This window comes from Schistocerca gregaria, unplaced genomic scaffold (assembly GCF_023897955.1).
Source record: "Schistocerca gregaria isolate iqSchGreg1 unplaced genomic scaffold, iqSchGreg1.2 ptg000240l, whole genome shotgun sequence".
Taxonomy (NCBI): Eukaryota; Metazoa; Arthropoda; class Insecta; order Orthoptera; family Acrididae; genus Schistocerca; species Schistocerca gregaria.
The window spans coordinates 3,802,365-3,819,597 of NW_026061752.1; the positions used below are offsets into that span (position 1 = coordinate 3,802,365).

A 17,233-nucleotide genomic window follows, 5' to 3' on the forward strand; every position below is an offset into this window, starting at 1 on the left:
CGACAGGCGTTTTTTTAAGAATTACTCTCAGATGCGATTAAGGCGAATGGCGCAGATAAAGCATTTGCCAAAGCGGTACAGCATAAGGTGGGACGAGGCAGTCTGAATTACATTTTATAGATGTATTTCTCACATATCTCAGAGCCTCTCGCGATCTTCGTCGTCGTCGTCGTCGTCGTCGTCGTCGTCGTCGCCGCCGCCGCTTCTGCAGAAGTAGCAAATGCGGCGAGGGACGCCCTGCCTTCGATTCCGAATGCACAAAGTGTGTGGTCTTGTTTCTCAGTCTATATTTGGTCGGTCACGTCAGAGGTTGAATGTAACGAATGGGTGGGAAAGAGCAAGGGGCAGCGGCTGTGTAGAACGAAAACACAAATCCTCAGGGGTGTGAGCGTTTCGAGATGAGTCGTATACATGTAAATGTTGGTCGTCAGTGACCGTGTGGCCTAATGGATAAGGCGTCGGACTTCGGCTCTGAAGATTACAGGTTCGAATGCTGTCACGCTTGTGTTTTTCCAGTTCTGAAAAAGAAACATACCGTTTTAATGTAGCAATTGAGCAGTACGAAACCGTCTGAATGTTGCTGTTGACCATTTTTTGCTTGGAGATGCTCTTGAGCTTGAAACACACACAGCAAGACCGGTGTTAACTAACGAAATGGTCGGCAGAGTGCCGACACCGCGAGTTTTGACTGGCACTTGCACATCTAAAACAACGTCGGAAAGTAACTCGTTCGGCTTTTGAGTCACATAAAGTATGTGTGTTAATTTTGACGCCACTAGCTCTGCTTGTTGTCATGCAATTTCTTTGCCTCTCAGAAATGATTATGACATAAAAGTGAAGTACGTGACGAGTGTGACGTTAGGAAAACATTAGGCAGCATGGAGAGATTCTGTATGGGACCACCCAACCCAAACGAGTACTGTGTGACGTGCTACCCGGCAAGTATTCACCGAGGTAGCCGGCTATCTCAGTCGGTAGAGCATCAGACTCTTAATCCCAGGGTCGTGGGTTCAAGCCAGACGCTGGGCGGAACGGAATTTTGTTCCGCTGCAGGTGTAAATTACCGTTTTTCTGATTAACGAGATTTAATGGAAATAGCAAATTTAAACCTTGCCTACGTCTCTGTCAGTCGCAAGGAAACTGTATTTGAAGGTGAAGGTGATTTTGTAACATGTGTGAAAGACATGTTCTGAAATGCAAGTGTTGTGGTTTGGAGAGCACATCGGTTACGTGTCAGATGTGTAGCCAAGCAGTAATTTGCCGCCATAGCTGCAAATATTAGCCGGTAATATGAAGTGTTGTCAGCTAGAGTCTGATGGTGCAGACGACCGTAAGGACGAAGTACCCAAGAGTACCGCTAGGCCGCGCCTCTTTAGCTCAGTGGTAGAGCACTGGTCTAATAAACCAGGGGTTGTAAGTTCCATCCTCACAGGAGAAAGATGAATTTTGGAAATCAGTTGCGCGTCGTGGCCCTATAGCAAACAGTACCTGTGATGACGAACAATTAGCGACAGGCGTTTTTTTAAGATTTACTCTCAGATGTGATTAAGGCGAATGGCGCAGATAAAGCATTTGCCAAAGCGGTACAGCATAAGGTGGGACGAGGCAGTCTGAATTACATTTTATAGATGTATTTCTCACATATCTCAGAGCCTCTCGCGATCTTCGTCGTCGTCGTCGTCGTAGTAGTCGTCGTCGTCGCCGCCGCTTCTGCAGAAGTAGCAAATGGCCATCGTAGCAAATGCGGCGAGGGACGCCCTGCCTTCGTTTCCGAATGCACAAAGTGTGTGGTCTTGTTTCTCAGTCTATATTTGGTCGGTCACGTCAGAGGTTGAATGTAACGAATGGGTGGGAAAGAGCAAGGGGCAGCGGCTGTGTAGAACGAAAACACAAATCCTCAGGGGTGTGAGCGTTTCGAGATGAGTCGTATACATGTAAATGTTGGTCGTCAGTGACCGTGTGGCCTAATGGATAAGGCGTCGGACTTCGGCTCTGAAGATTACAGGTTCGAATGCTGTCACGCTTGTGTTTTTCCAGTTCTGAAAAAGAAACATACCGTTTTAATGTAGCAATTGAGCAGTACGAAACCGTCTGAATGTTGCTGTTGACCATTTTTTGCTTGGAGATGCTCTTGAGCTTGAAACACACACAGCAAGACCGGTGTTAACTAACGAAATGGTCGGCAGAGTGCCGACACCGCGAGTTTTGACTGGCACTTGCACATCTAAAACAACGTCGGAAAGTAACTCGTTCGGCTTTTGAGTCACATAAAGTATGTGTGTTAATTTTGACGCCACTAGCTCTGCTTGTTGTCATGCAATTTCTTTGCCTCTCAGAAATGATTATGACATAAAAGTGAAGTACGTGACGAGTATGACGTCAGGAAAACATTAGGCAGCATGGAGAGATTCTGTATGGGACCACCCAACCCAAACGAGTACTGTGTGACGTGCTACCCGGCAAGTATTCACCGAGGTAGCCGGCTATCTCAGTCGGTAGAGCGTCAGACTCTTAATCCCAGGGTCGTGGGTTCGAGCCAGACGCTGGGCGGAACGGAATTTTGTTCCGCTGCAGGTGTAAATTACCGTTTTTCTTATTAACGAGATTTAATGGAAATAGCAACTTTAAACTTTGCCTACGTCTCTGTCAGTCGCAAGGAAACTGTATTTGAAGGTGAAGGTGATTTTGTAGACATGTGTGAAAGACATGTTCTGAAATGCAAGTGTTGTGGTTTGGAGAGCACATCGGTTACGTGTCAGATGTGTAGCCAAGCAGTAATTTGTCGCCATAGCTGCAAATATTAGCCGGTAATATGAAGTGTTGTCAGCTAAAGTCTGATGGTGCAGACGACCGTAAGGACGAAGTACCCAAGAGTACCGCTAGGCCGCGCCTCTTTAGCTCAGTGGTAGAGCACTGGTCTAATAAACCAGGGGTTGTAAGTTCCATCCTCACAGGAGAACGATGAATTTTGGAAATCAGTTGCGCGTCGTGGCCGTATAGCAAACAGTACCTGTGATGACGAACAATTAGCGACAGGCGTTTTTTTAAGATTTACTCTCAGATGTGATTAAGGCGAATGGCGCAGATAAAGCATTTGCCAAAGCGGTACAGCATAAGGTGGGACGAGGCAGTCTGAATTACATTTTATAGATGTATTTCTCACATATCTCAGAGCCTCTCGCGATCTTCGTCGTCGTCGCCGCCGCCGCTTCTGCAGAAGTAGCAAATGGCCATCGTAGCAAATGCGGCGAGGGACGCCCTGCCTTCGATTCCGAATGCACAAAGTGTGTGGTCTTGTTTCTCAGTCTATATTTGGTCGGTCACGTCAGAGGTTGAATGTAACGAATGGGTGGGAAAGACCAAGGGGCAGCGGCTGTGTAGAACGAAAACACAAATCCTCAGGGGTGTGAGCGTTTCGCGATGAGTCGTATACATGTAAATGTTGGTCGTCAGTGACCGTGTGGCCTAATGGATAAGGCGTCGGACTTCGGCTCTGAAGATTACAGGTTCGAATGCTGTCACGCTTGTGTTTTTCCAGTTCTGAAAAAGAAACATACCGTTTTAATGTAGCAATTGAGCAGTACGAAACCGTCTGAATGTTGCTGTTGACCATTTTTTGCTTGGAGATGCTCTTGAGCTTGAAACACACACAGCAAGACCGGTGTTAACTAACGAAATGGTCGGCAGAGTGCCGACACCGCGAGTTTTGACTGGCACTTGCACATCTAAAACAACGTCGGAAAGTAACTCGTTCGGCTTTTGAGTCACATAAAGTATGTGTGTTAATTTTGACGCCACTAGCTCTGCTTGTTGTCATGCAATTTCTTTGCCTCTCAGAAATGATTATGACATAAAAGTGAAGTACGTGACGAGTATGACGTCAGGAAAACATTAGGCAGCATGGAGAGATTCTGTATGGGACCACCCAACCCAAACGAGTACTGTGTGACGTGCTACCCGGCAAGTATTCACCGAGGTAGCCGGCTATCTCAGTCGGTAGAGCGTCAGACTCTTAATCCCAGGGTTGTGGGTTCGAGCCAGCCGCTGGGCGGAACGGAATTTTGTTCCGCTGCAGGTGTAAATTACCGTTTTTCTGATTAACGAGATTTAATGGAAATAGCAACTTTAAACTTTGCCTACGTCTCTGTCAGTCGCAAGGAAACTGTATTTGAAGGTGAAGGTGATTTTGTAGACATGTGTGAAAGACATGTTCTGAAATGCAAGTGTTGTGGTTTGGAGAGCACATCGGTTACATGTCAGATGTGTAGCCAAGCAGTAATTTGTCGCCATAGCTGCAAATATTAGCCGGTAATATGAAGTGTTGTCAGCTAAAGTCTGATGGTGCAGACGACCGTAAGGACGAAGTACCCAAGAGTACCGCTAGGCCGCGCCTCTTTAGCTCAGTGGTAGAGCACTGGTCTAATAAACCAGGGGTTGTAAGTTCCATCCTCACAGGAGAAAGATGAATTTTGGAAATCAGTTGCGCGTCGTGGCCGTATAGCAAACAGTACCTGTGATGACGAACAATTAGCGACAGGCGTTTTTTTAAGATTTACTCTCAGATGTGATTAAGGCGAATGGCGCAGATAAAGCATTTGCCAAAGCGGTACAGCATAAGGTGGGACGAGGCAGTCTGAATTACATTTTATAGATGTATTTCTCACATATCTCAGAGCCTCTCGCGATCTTCGTCGTCGCCGCCGCCGCTTCTGCAGAAGTAGCAAATGGCCATCGTAGCAAATGCGGCGAGGGACGCCCTGCCTTCGATTCCGAATGCACAAAGTGTGTGGTCTTGTTTCTCAGTCTATATTTGGTCGGTCACGTCAGAGGTTGAATGTAACGAATGGGTGGGAAAGACCAAGGGGCAGCGGCTGTGTAGAACGAAAACACAAATCCTCAGGGGTGTGAGCGTTTCGCGATGAGTCGTATACATGTAAATGTTGATCGTCAGTGACCGTGTGGCCTAATGGATAAGGCGTCGGACTTCGGCTCTGAAGATTACAGGTTCGAATGCTGTCACGCTTGTGTTTTTCCAGTTCTGAAAAAGAAACATACCGTTTTAATGTAGCAATTGAGCAGTACGAAACCGTCTGAATGTTGCTGTTGACCATTTTTTGCTTGGAGATGCTCTTGAGCTTGAAACACACACAGCAAGACCGGTGTTAACTAACGAAATGGTCGGCAGAGTGCCGACACCGCGAGTTTTGACTGGCACTTGCACATCTAAAACAACGTCGGAAAGTAACTCGTTCGGCTTTTGAGTCACATAAAGTATGTGTGTTAATTTTGACGCCACTAGCTCTGCTTGTTGTCATGCAATTTCTTTGCCTCTCAGAAATGATTATGACATAAAAGTGAAGTACGTGACGAGTATGACGTCAGGATAACATTAGGCAGCATGGAGAGATTCTGTATGGGACCACCCAACCCAAACGAGTACTGTGTGACGTGCTACCCGGCAAGTATTCACCGAGGTAGCCGGCTATCTCAGTCGGTAGAGCGTCAGACTCTTAATCCCAGGGTTGTGGGTTCGAGCCAGACGCTGGGCGGAACGGAATTTTGTTCCGCTGCAGGTGTAAATTACCGTTTTTCTGATTAACGAGATTTAATGGAAATAGCAACTTTAAACTTTGCCTACGTCTCTGTCAGTCGCAAGGAAACTGTATTTGAAGGTGAAGGTGATTTTGTAGACATGTGTGAAAGACATGTTCTGAAATGCAAGTGTTGTGGTTTGGAGAGCACATCGGTTACGTGTCAGATGTGTAGCCAAGCAGTAATTTGTCGCCATAGCTGCAAATATTAGCCGATAATATGAATTGTTGTCAGCTAAAGTCTGATGATGCAGACGACCGTAAGGACAAAGTACCCAAGAGTACCGCTAGGTCGCGCCTCTTTAGCTCAGTGGTAGAGTACTGGTCTAATAAACCAGCGGTCGTAAGTTCCATCCACACAGGAGAAAGATGAATTTTGGAAATCAGTTGCGCGTCGTGGCCGTATAGCAAACAGTAACTGTGATGACGAACAATTAGCGACAGGCGTTTTTTTAAGAATTACTCTCAGATGTGATTAAGGCGAATGGCGCAGATAAAGCATTTGCCAAAGCGGTACAGCATCAGGTGGGACGAGGCAGTCTGAATTACATTTTATAGATGTATCTCTCACATATCTCAGAGCCTCTCGCGATATTCGTCGTCGTCGTCGTCGTCGTCGTCGTCGCCGCCGCTTCTGCAGAAGTAGCAAATGGCCATCGTAGCAAATGCGGCGAGGGACGCCCTGCCTTCGATTCCGAATGCACAAAGTGTGTGGTCTTGTTTCTCAGTCTATATTTGGTCGGTCTCGTCAGAGGTTGAATGTAACGAATGGGTGGGAAAGAGCAAGGGGCAGCGGCTGTGTAGAACGAAAACACAAATCCTCAGGGGTGTGAGCGTTTCGAGATGAGTCGTATACATGTAAATGTTGGTCGTCAGTGACCGTGTGGCCTAATGGATAAGGCGTCGGACTTCGTATCTGAAGATTACAGGTTCGAATGCTGTCACGCTTGTGTTTTTCCAGTTCTGAAAAAGAAACATACCGTTTTAATGTAGCAATTGAGCAGTACGAAACCGTCTGATTGTTGCTGTTGACTATTTTTTGCTTGGAGATGCTCTTGAGCTTGAAACACACACAGCAAGACCGGTGTTAACTAGCGAAATGGTCGGCAGAGTGCCGACACAGCGAGTTTTGACTGGCACTTGCACATCTAAAACAACGTCGGAAAGTAACTCGTTCGGCTTTTGAGTCACATAAAGTATGTGTGTTAATTTTGACGCCACTAGCTCTGCTTGTTGTCATACAATTTCTTTGCCTCTCAGAAATGATTATGACATAAAAGTGAAGTACGTGACGAGTGTGACGTTAGGAAAACATTAGGCAGCATGGAGAGATTGTGTATGGGACCACCCAACCCAAACGAGTACTGTGTGACGTGCTACCCGGCAGGTATTCACCGAGGTAGCCGGCTAGCTCAGTCGGTAGAGCGTCAGATTCTTAATCCCAGGGTCGTGGGTTCGAGCCAGACGCTGGGCGGAACGGAATTTTGTTCCGCTGCAGGTGTAAATTACCGTTTTTCTGATTAACGAGATTTAATGGAAATAGCAACTTTAAACTTTGCCTACGTCTCTGTCAGTCGCAAGGAAACTGTATTTGAAGGTGAAGGTGATTTTGTCGACATGTGTGAAAGACATGTTCTGAAATGCAAGTGTTGTTGTTTGGAGAGCACATCGGTTACGTGTCAGATGTGTAGCCAAGCAGTAATTTGTCGCCATAGCTGCAAATATTAGCCGGTAATATGAAGTGTTGTCAGCTAAAGTCTGATGATGCAGACGACCGTAAGAACGAAGTACCCAAGAGTACCGCTAGGTCGCGCCTCTTTAGCTCAGTGGTAGAGTACTGGTCTAATAAACCAGGGGTCGTAAGTTCCATCCTCACAGGAGAAAGATGAATTTTGGAAATCAGTTGCGCGTCGTGGCCGTATAGCAAACAGTACCTGTGATGACGAACAATTAGCGACAGGCGTTTTTTTTAAGAATTACTCTCAGATGTGATTAAGGCGAATGGCGCAGATAAAGCATTTGCCAAAGCGGTACAGCATCAGGTGAGACGAGGCAGTCTGAATTACATTTTATAGATGTATTTGTCACATATCTCAGATCCTCTCACGATATTCGTCGTCGTCGTCGTCGTCGTCGTCGTCGTCGTCGCCGCCGCTTCTGCAGAAGTAGCAAATGGCAATCGTAGCAAATGCGGCGAGGGACGCCCTGCCTTCGATTCCGAATGCACAAAGTGTGTGGTCTTGTTTCTCAGTCTATATTTGGTCGGTCACGTCAGAGGTTGAATGCAACGAATGGGTGGGAAAGAGCAAGGGGCAGCGGCTGTGTAGAACGAAAACACAAATCCTCAGGGGTGTGAGCGTTTCGAGATGAGTCGTAAACATGTAAATGTTGGTCGTCAGTGACCGTGTGGCCTAATGGATAAGGCGTCGGACTTCGGCTCTGAAGATTACAGGTTCGAATGCTGTCACGCTTGTGTTTTTCCAGTTCTGAAAAAGAAACATACCGTTTTAATGTAGCAATTGAGCAGTACGAAACCGTCTGAATGTTGCTGTTGACCATTTTTTGCTTGGAGATGCTCTTGAGCTTGAAACACACACAGCAAGACCGGTGTTAACTAGCGAAATGGTCGGCAGAGTGCCGACACCGCGAGTTTTGACTGGCACTTGCACATCTAAAACAACGTCGGAAAGTAACTCGTTCGGCTTTTGAGTCACATAAAGTATGTGTGTTAATTTTGACGCCACTAGCTCTGCTTGTTGTCATGCAATTTCTTTGCCTCTCAGAAATGATTATGACATAAAAGTGAAGTACGTGACGAGTGTGACGTTAGGAAAACATTAGGCAGCATGGAGAGATGCTGTATGGGACCACCCAACCCAAACGAGTACTGTGTGACGTGCTACCCGGCAAGTATTCACCGAGGTAGACGGCTATCTCAGTCGGTAGAGCGCCAGACACTTAATCCCAGGGTCGTGGGTTCGAGCCAGACGCTGGGCGAAACGGAATTTTGTTCCGCTGCAGGTGTAAATTACTGTTTTTCTGATTAACGAGATTTAATGGAAATAGCAACTTTAAACTTTGCCTACGTCTCTGTCAGTCGCAAGGAAACTGTATTTGAAGGTGAAGGTGATTTTGTAGACATGTGTGAAAGACATGTTCTGAAATGCAAGTGTTGTGGTTTGGAGAGCACATCGGTTACGTGTCAGATGTGTAGCCAAGCAGTAATTTGTCGCCATAGCTGCAAATATTAGCCGATAATATGAATTGTTGTCAGCTAAAGTCTGATGATGCAGACGACCGTAAGGACGAAGTACCCAAGAGTACCGCTAGGTCGCGCCTCTTTAGCTCAGTGGTAGAGTACTGGTCTAATAAACCAGCGATCGTAAGTTCCATCCACACAGGAGAAAGATGAATTTTGGAAATCAGTTGCGCGTCGTGGCCGTATAGCAAACAGTACCTGTGATGACGAACAATTAGCGACAGGCGTTTTTTTAAGAATTACTCTCAGATGTGATTAAGGCGAATGGCGCAGATAAAGCATTTGCCAAAGCGGTACAGCATCAGGTGGGACGAGGCAGTCTGAATTACATTTTATAGATGTATTTGTCACATATCTCAGAGCCTCTCGCGATATTCGTCGTCGTCGTCGTCGTCGTCGCCGCCGCTTCTGCAGAAGTAGCAAATGGCCATCGTAGCAAATGCGGCGAGGGACGCCCTGCCTTCGATTCCGAATGCACAAAGTGTGTGGTCTTGTTTCTCAGTCTATATTTGGTCGGTCTCGTCAGAGGTTGAATGTAACGAATGGGTGGGAAAGAGCAAGGGGCAGCGGCTGTGTAGAACGGAAACACAAATCCTCAGGGGTGTGAGCGTTTCGAGATGAGTCGTAAACATGTAAATGTTGGTCGTCAGTGACCGTGTGGCCTAATGGATAAGGCGTCGGACTTCGGCTCTGAAGATTACAGGTTCGAATGCTGTCACGCTTGTGTTTTTCCAGTTCTGAAAAATAAACATACCGTTTTAATGTAGCAATTGAGCAGTACGAAACCGTCTGAATGTTGCTGTTGACCATTTTTTGCTTGGAGATGCTCTTGAGCTTGAAACACACACAGCAAGACCGGTGTTAACTAGCGAAATGGTCGGCAGAGTGCCGACACCGCGAGTTTTGACTGGCACTTGCACATCTAAAACAACGTCGGAAAGTAACTCGTTCGGCTTTTGAGTCACATAAAGTATGTGTGTTAATTTTGACGCCACTAGCTCTGCTTGTTGTCATACAATTTCTTTGCCTCTCAGAAATGATTATGACATAAAAGTGAAGTACGTGACGAGTGTGACGTTAGGAAAACATTAGGCAGCATGGAGAGATTGTGTATGGGACCACCCAACCCAAACGAGTACTGTGTGACGTGCTACCCGGCAGGTATTCACCGAGGTAGCCGGCTAGCTCAGTCGGTAGAGCGTCAGATTCTTAATCCCAGGGTCGTGGGTTCGAGCCAGACGCTGGGCGGAACGGAATTTTGTTCCGCTGCAGGTGTAAATTACCGTTTTTCTGATTAACGAGATTTAATGGAAATAGCAACTTTAAACTTTGCCTACGTCTCTGTCAGTCGCAAGGAAACTGTATTTGAAGGTGAAGGTGATTTTGTCGACATGTGTGAAAGACATGTTCTGAAATGCAAGTGTTGTTGTTTGGAGAGCACATCGGTTACGTGTCAGATGTGTAGCCAAGCAGTAATTTGTCGCCATAGCTGCAAATATTAGCCGGTAATATGAAGTGTTGTCAGCTAAAGTCTGATGATGCAGACGACCGTAAGAACGAAGTACCCAAGAGTACCGCTAGGTCGCGCCTCTTTAGCTCAGTGGTAGAGTACTAGTCTAATAAACCAGGGGTCGTAAGTTCCATCCTCACAGGAGAAAGATGAATTTTGGAAATCAGTTGCGCGTCGTGGCCGTATAGCAAACAGTACCTGTGATGACGAACAATTAGCGACAGGCGTTTTTTTAAGAATTACTCTCAGATGTGATTAAGGCGAATGGCGCAGATAAAGCATTTGCCAAAGCGGTACAGCATCAGGTGAGACGAGGCAGTCTGAATTACATTTTATAGATGTATTTGTCACATATCTCAGATCCTCTCACGATATTCGTCGTCGTCGTCGTCGTCGTCGTCGTCGTCGTCGCCGCCGCTTCTGCAGAAGTAGCAAATGGCAATCGTAGCAAATGCGGCGAGGGACGCCCTGCCTTCGATTCCGAATGCACAAAGTGTGTGGTCTTGTTTCTCAGTCTATATTTGGTCGGTCACGTCAGAGGTTGAATGCAACGAATGGGTGGGAAAGAGCAAGGGGCAGCGGCTGTGTAGAACGAAAACACAAATCCTCAGGGGTGTGAGCGTTTCGAGATGAGTCGTAAACATGTAAATGTTGGTCGTCAGTGACCGTGTGGCCTAATGGATAAGGCGTCGGACTTCGGCTCTGAAGATTACAGGTTCGAATGCTGTCACGCTTGTGTTTTTCCAGTTCTGAAAAAGAAACATACCGTTTTAATGTAGCAATTGAGCAGTACGAAACCGTCTGAATGTTGCTGTTGACCATTTTTTGCTTGGAGATGCTCTTGAGCTTGAAACACACACAGCAAGACCGGTGTTAACTAGCGAAATGGTCGGCAGAGTGCCGACACCGCGAGTTTTGACTGGCACTTGCACATCTAAAACAACGTCGGAAAGTAACTCGTTCGGCTTTTGAGTCACATAAAGTATGTGTGTTAATTTTGACGCCACTAGCTCTGCTTGTTGTCATGCAATTTCTTTGCCTCTCAGAAATGATTATGACATAAAAGTGAAGTACGTGACGAGTGTGACGTTAGGAAAACATTAGGCAGCATGGAGAGATGCTGTATGGGACCACCCAACCCAAACGAGTACTGTGTGACGTGCTACCCGGCAAGTATTCACCGAGGTAGACGGCTATCTCAGTCGGTAGAGCGCCAGACACTTAATCCCAGGGTCGTGGGTTCGAGCCAGACGCTGGGCGAAACGGAATTTTGTTCCGCTGCAGGTGTAAATTACTGTTTTTCTGATTAACGAGATTTAATGGAAATAGCAACTTTAAACTTTGCCTACGTCTCTGTCAGTCGCAAGGAAACTGTATTTGAAGGTGAAGGTGATTTTGTAGACATGTGTGAAAGACATGTTCTGAAATGCAAGTGTTGTGGTTTGGAGAGCACATCGGTTACGTGTCAGATGTGTAGCCAAGCAGTAATTTGTCGCCATAGCTGCAAATATTAGCCGATAATATGAATTGTTGTCAGCTAAAGTCTGATGATGCAGACGACCGTAAGGACGAAGTACCCAAGAGTACCGCTAGGTCGCGCCTCTTTAGCTCAGTGGTAGAGTACTGGTCTAATAAACCAGCGGTCGTAAGTTCCATCCACACAGGAGAAAGATGAATTTTGGAAATCAGTTGCGCGTCGTGGCCGTATAGCAAACAGTACCTGTGATGACGAACAATTAGCGACAGGCGTTTTTTTAAGAATTACTCTCAGATGTGATTAAGGCGAATGGCGCAGATAAAGCATTTGCCAAAGCGGTACAGCATCAGGTGGGACGAGGCAGTCTGAATTACATTTTATAGATGTATTTCTCACATATCTCAGAGCCTCTCGCGATATTCGTCGTCGTCGTCGTCGTCGTCGTCGCCGCCTCTGCAGAAGTAGCAAATGGCCATCGTAGCAAATGCGGCGAGGGACGCCCTGCCTTCGATTCCGAATGCACAAAGTGTGTGGTCTTGTTTCTCAGTCTATATTTGGTCGGTCTCGTCAGAGGTTGAATGTAACGAATGGGTGGGAAAGAGCAAGGGGCAGCGGCTGTGTAGAACGAAAACACAAATCCTCAGGGGTGTGAGCGTTTCGAGATGAGTCGTATACATGTAAATGTTGGTTGTCAGTGACCGTGTGGCCTAATGGATAAGGCGTCGGACTTCGTATCTGAAGATTACAGGTTCGAATGCTGTCACGCTTGTGTTTTTCCAGTTCTGAAAAAGAAACATACCGTTTTAATGTAGCAATTGAGCAGTACGAAACCGTCTGAATGTTGCTGTTGACTATTTTTTGCTTGGAGATGCTCTTGAGCTTGAAACACACACAACAAGACCGGTGTTAACTAGCGAAATGGTCGGCAGAGTGCCGACACAGCGAGTTTTGACTATCACTTGCACATCTAAAACAACGTCGGAAAGTAACTCGTTCGGCTTTTGAGTCACATAAAGTATGTGTGTTAATTTTGACGCCACTAGCTCTGCTTGTTGTCATACAATTTCTTTGCCTCTCAGAAATGATTATGACATAAAAGTGAAGTACGTGACGAGTGTGACGTTAGGAAAACATTAGGCATCATGGAGAGATTCTGTATGGGACCACCCAACCCAAACGAGTACTGTGTGACGTGCTACCCGGCAGGTATTCACCGAGGTAGCCGGCTAGCTCAGTCGGTAGAGCGTCAGACTCTTAATCCCAGGGTCGTGGGTTCGAGCCAGACGCTGGGCGGAACGGAATTTTGTTCCGCTGCAGGTGTAAATTACCGTTTTTCTGACTAACGATATTTAATGGAAATAGCAACTTTAAACTTTGCATACGTCTCTGTCAGTCGCAAGGAAACTGTATTTGAAGGTGAAGGTGATTTTGTAGACATGTGTGAAAGACATGTTCTGAAATGCAAGTGTTGTTGTTTGGAGAGCACATCGGTTACGTGTCAGATGTGTAGCCAAGCAGTAATTTGTCGCCATAGCTGCAAATATTAGCCGGTAATATGAAGTGTTGTCAGCTAAAGTCTGATGATGCAGACGACCGTAAGGACGAAGTACCCAAGAGTACCGCTAGGCCGCGCCTCTTTAGCTCAGTGGTAGAGCACTGGTCTAATAAACCAGGGGTCGTAAGTTCCATCCTCACAGGAGAAAGATGAATTTTGGAAATCAGTTGCGCGTCGTGGCCGTATAGCAAACAGTACCTGTGATGACGAACAATTAGCGGCAGGCGTTTTTTTTAAGAATTACTCTCAGATGTGATTAAGGCGAATGGCGCAGATAAAGCATTTGCCAAAGCGGTACAGCATCAGGTGGGACGAGGCAGTCTGAATTACATTTTATAGATGTATTTCTCACATATCTCAGAGCCTCTCGCGATATTCGTCGTCGTCGTCGTCGTCGTCGTCGTCGTCGTCGTCGTCGTCGTCGTCGCCGCCGCTTCTGCAGAAGTAGCAAATGGCAATCGTAGCAAATGCGGCGAGGGACGCCCTGCCTTCGATTCCGAATGCACAAAGTGTGTGGTCTTGTTTCTCAGTCTATATTTGGTCGGTCTCGTCAGAGGTTGAATGTAACGAATGGGTGGGAAAGAGCAAGGGGCAGCGGCTGTGTAGAACGAAAACACAAATCCTCAGGGGTGTGAGCGTTTCGAGTTGAGTCGTATACATGTAAATGTTGGTCGTCAGTGACCGTGTGGCCTAATGGATAAGGCGTCGGACTTCGTATCTGAAGATTACAGGTTCGTATGCTGTCACTCTTGTGTTTTTCCAGTTCTGAAAAAGAAACATACCATTTTAATGTAGCAATTGAGCAGTACGAAACCGTCTGAATGTTGCTGTTGACTATTTTTTGCTTGGAGATGCTCTTGAGCTTGAAACACACACAGCAAGCCCGGTGTTAACTAGCGAAATGGTCGGCAGAGTGCCGACACCGCGAGTTTTGACTGGCACTTGCACATCTAAAACAACGTCGGAAAGTAACTCGTTCGGCTTTTGAGTCACATAAAGTATGTGTGTTAATTTTGACGCCACTAGCTCTGCTTGTTGTCATGCAATTTCTTTGCCTCTCAGAAATGATTATGACATAAAAGTGAAGTACGTGACGAGTGTGACGTTAGGAAAACATTAGGCAGCATGGAGAGATTCTGTATGGGACCACCCAACCCAAACGAGTACTGTGTGACCTGCTACCCGGCAGGTATTCACCGAGGTAGCCGGCTAGCACAGTCGGTAGAGCGTCAGACTCTTAATCCCAGGGTCGTGGGTTCGAGCCAGACGCTGGGCGGAACGGAATTTTGTTCCGCTGCAGGTGTAAATTACTGTTTTTCTGATTAACGAGATTTAATGGAAATAGCAACTTTAAACTTTGCCTACGTCTCTGTCAGTCGCAAGGAAACTGTATTTGAAGGTGAAGGTGATTTTGTAGACATGTGTGAAAGACATGTTCTGAAATGCAAGTGTTGTTGTTTGGAGAGCACATCGGTTACGTGTCAGATGTGTAGCCAAGCAGTAATTTGTCGCCATAGCTGCAAATATTAGCCGGTAATATGAAGTGTTGTCAGCTAAAGTCTGATGATGCAGACGACCGTAAGGACGAAGTACCCAAGAGTACCGCTAGGTCGCGCCTCTTTAGCTCAGTGGTAAAGTACTGGTCTAATAAACCAGGGGTCGTAAGTTCCATCCTCACAGGAGAAAGATGAATTTTGGAAATCAGTTGCGCGTCGTGGCCGTATAGCAAACAGTACCTGTGATGACGAACAATTAGCGACAGGCGTTTTTTTAAGAATTACTCTCAGATGTGATTAAGGCGAATGGCGCAGATAAAGCATTTGCCAAAGCGGTACAGCATCAGGTGGGACGAGGCAGTCTGAATTACATTTTATAGATGTATTTCTCACATATCTCAGAGCCTCTCGCGATATTCGTCGTCGTCGTCGCCGCCGCCGCCGCTTCTGCAGAAGTAGCAAATGGCAATCGTAGCGAATGCGGCGAGGGACGCCCTGCCTTCGATTCCGAATGCACAAAGTGTGTGGTCTTGTTTCTCAGTCTATATTTGGTCGGTCACGTCAGAGGTTGAATGTAACGAATGGGTGGGAAAGAGCAAGGGGCAGCGGCTGTGTAGAACGGAAACACAAATCCTCAGGGGTGTGAGCGTTTCGAGATGAGTCGTATACATGTAAATGTTGGTCGTCAGTGACCGTGTGGCCTAATGGATAAGGCGTCGGACTTCGGCTCTGAAGATTACAGGTTCGAATGCTGTCACGCTTGTGTTTTTCCAGTTCTGAAAAAGAAACATACCGTTTTAATGTAGCAATTGAGCAGTACGAAACCGTCTGAATGTTGCTGTTGACTATTTTTTGCTTGGAGATGCTCTTGAGCTTGAAACACACACAGCAAGCCCGGTGTTAACTAGCGAAATGGTCGGCAGAGTGCCGACACCGCGAGTTTTGACTGGCACTTGCACATCTAAAACAACGTCGGAAAGTAACTCGTTCGGCTTTTGAGTCACATAAAGTATGTGTGTTAATTTTGACGCCACTAGCTCTGCTTGTTGTCATGCAATTTCTTTGCCTCTCAGAAATGATTATGACATAAAAGTGAAGTACGTGACGAGTGTGACGTTAGGAAAACATTAGGCAGCATGGAGAGATGCTGTATGGGACCACCCAACCCAAACGAGTACTGTGTGACGTGCTACCCGGCAAGTATTCACCGAGGTAGACGGCTATCTCAGTCGGTAGAGCGTCAGACACTTAATCTCAGGGTTGTGGGTTCGAGCCAGACGCTGGGCGAAACGGAATTTTGTTCCGCTGCAGGTGTAAATTACTGTTTTTCTGATTAACGAGATTTAATGGAAATAGCAACTTTAAACTTTGCCTACGTCTCTGTCAGTCGCAAGGAAACTGTATTTGAAGGTGAAGGTGATTTTGTAGACATGTGTGAAAGACATGTTCTGAAATGCAAGTGTTGTGGTTTGGAGAGCACATCGGTTACGTGTCAGATGTGTAGCCAAGCAGTAATTTGTCGCCATAGCTGCAAATATTAGCCGATAATATGAATTGTTGTCAGCTAAAGTCTGATGATGCAGACGACCGTAAGGACGAAGTACCCAAGAGTACCGCTAGGCCGCGTCTCTTTAGCTCAGTGGTAGAGCACTGGTCTAATAAACCAGGGGTCGTAAGTTCCATCCTCACAGGAGAAAGATGAATTTTGGAAATCAGTTGCGCGTCGTGGCCGTATAGCAAACAGTACCTGTGATGACGAACAATTAGCGACAGGCGTTTTTTTAAGAATTACTCTCAGATGTGATTAAGGCGAATGGCGCAGATAAAGCATTTGCCAAAGCGGTACAGCATCAGGTGAGACGAGGCAGTCTGAATTACATTTTATAGATGTATTTGTCACATATCTCAGATCCTCTCACGATATTCGTCGTCGTCGTCGTCGTCGTCGTCGTCGTCGTCGCCGCCGCTTCTGCAGAAGTAGCAAATGGCAATCGTAGCAAATGCGGCGAGGGACGCCCTGCCTTCGATTCCGAATGCACAAAGTGTGTGGTCTTGTTTCTCAGTCTATATTTGGTCGGTCACGTCAGAGGTTGAATGCAACGAATGGGTGGGAAAGAGCAAGGGGCAGCGGCTGTGTAGAACGAAAACACAAATCCTCAGGGGTGTGAGCGTTTCGAGATGAGTCGTATACATGTAAATGTTGGTCGTCAGTGACCGTGTGGCCTAATGGATAAGGCGTCGGACTTCGTATCTGAAGATTACAGGTTCGAATGCTGTCACGCTTGTGTTTTTCCAGTTCTGAAAAAGAAACATACCGTTTTAATGTAGCAATTGAGCAGTACGAA

General features: G+C 46.4%; 1 non-coding gene across 1 annotated transcript; it reads left to right on the forward strand.

The window, feature by feature from the left end:
- Positions 1-16,513: 16,513 nt before the first annotated feature.
- Positions 16,514-16,585, forward strand: Trnai-aau (transfer RNA isoleucine (anticodon AAU)). The gene has a single exon. It is a non-coding gene; the product is annotated as a tRNA-Ile (tRNA).
- The last annotated feature ends 648 nt before the right edge of the window (positions 16,586-17,233 follow it).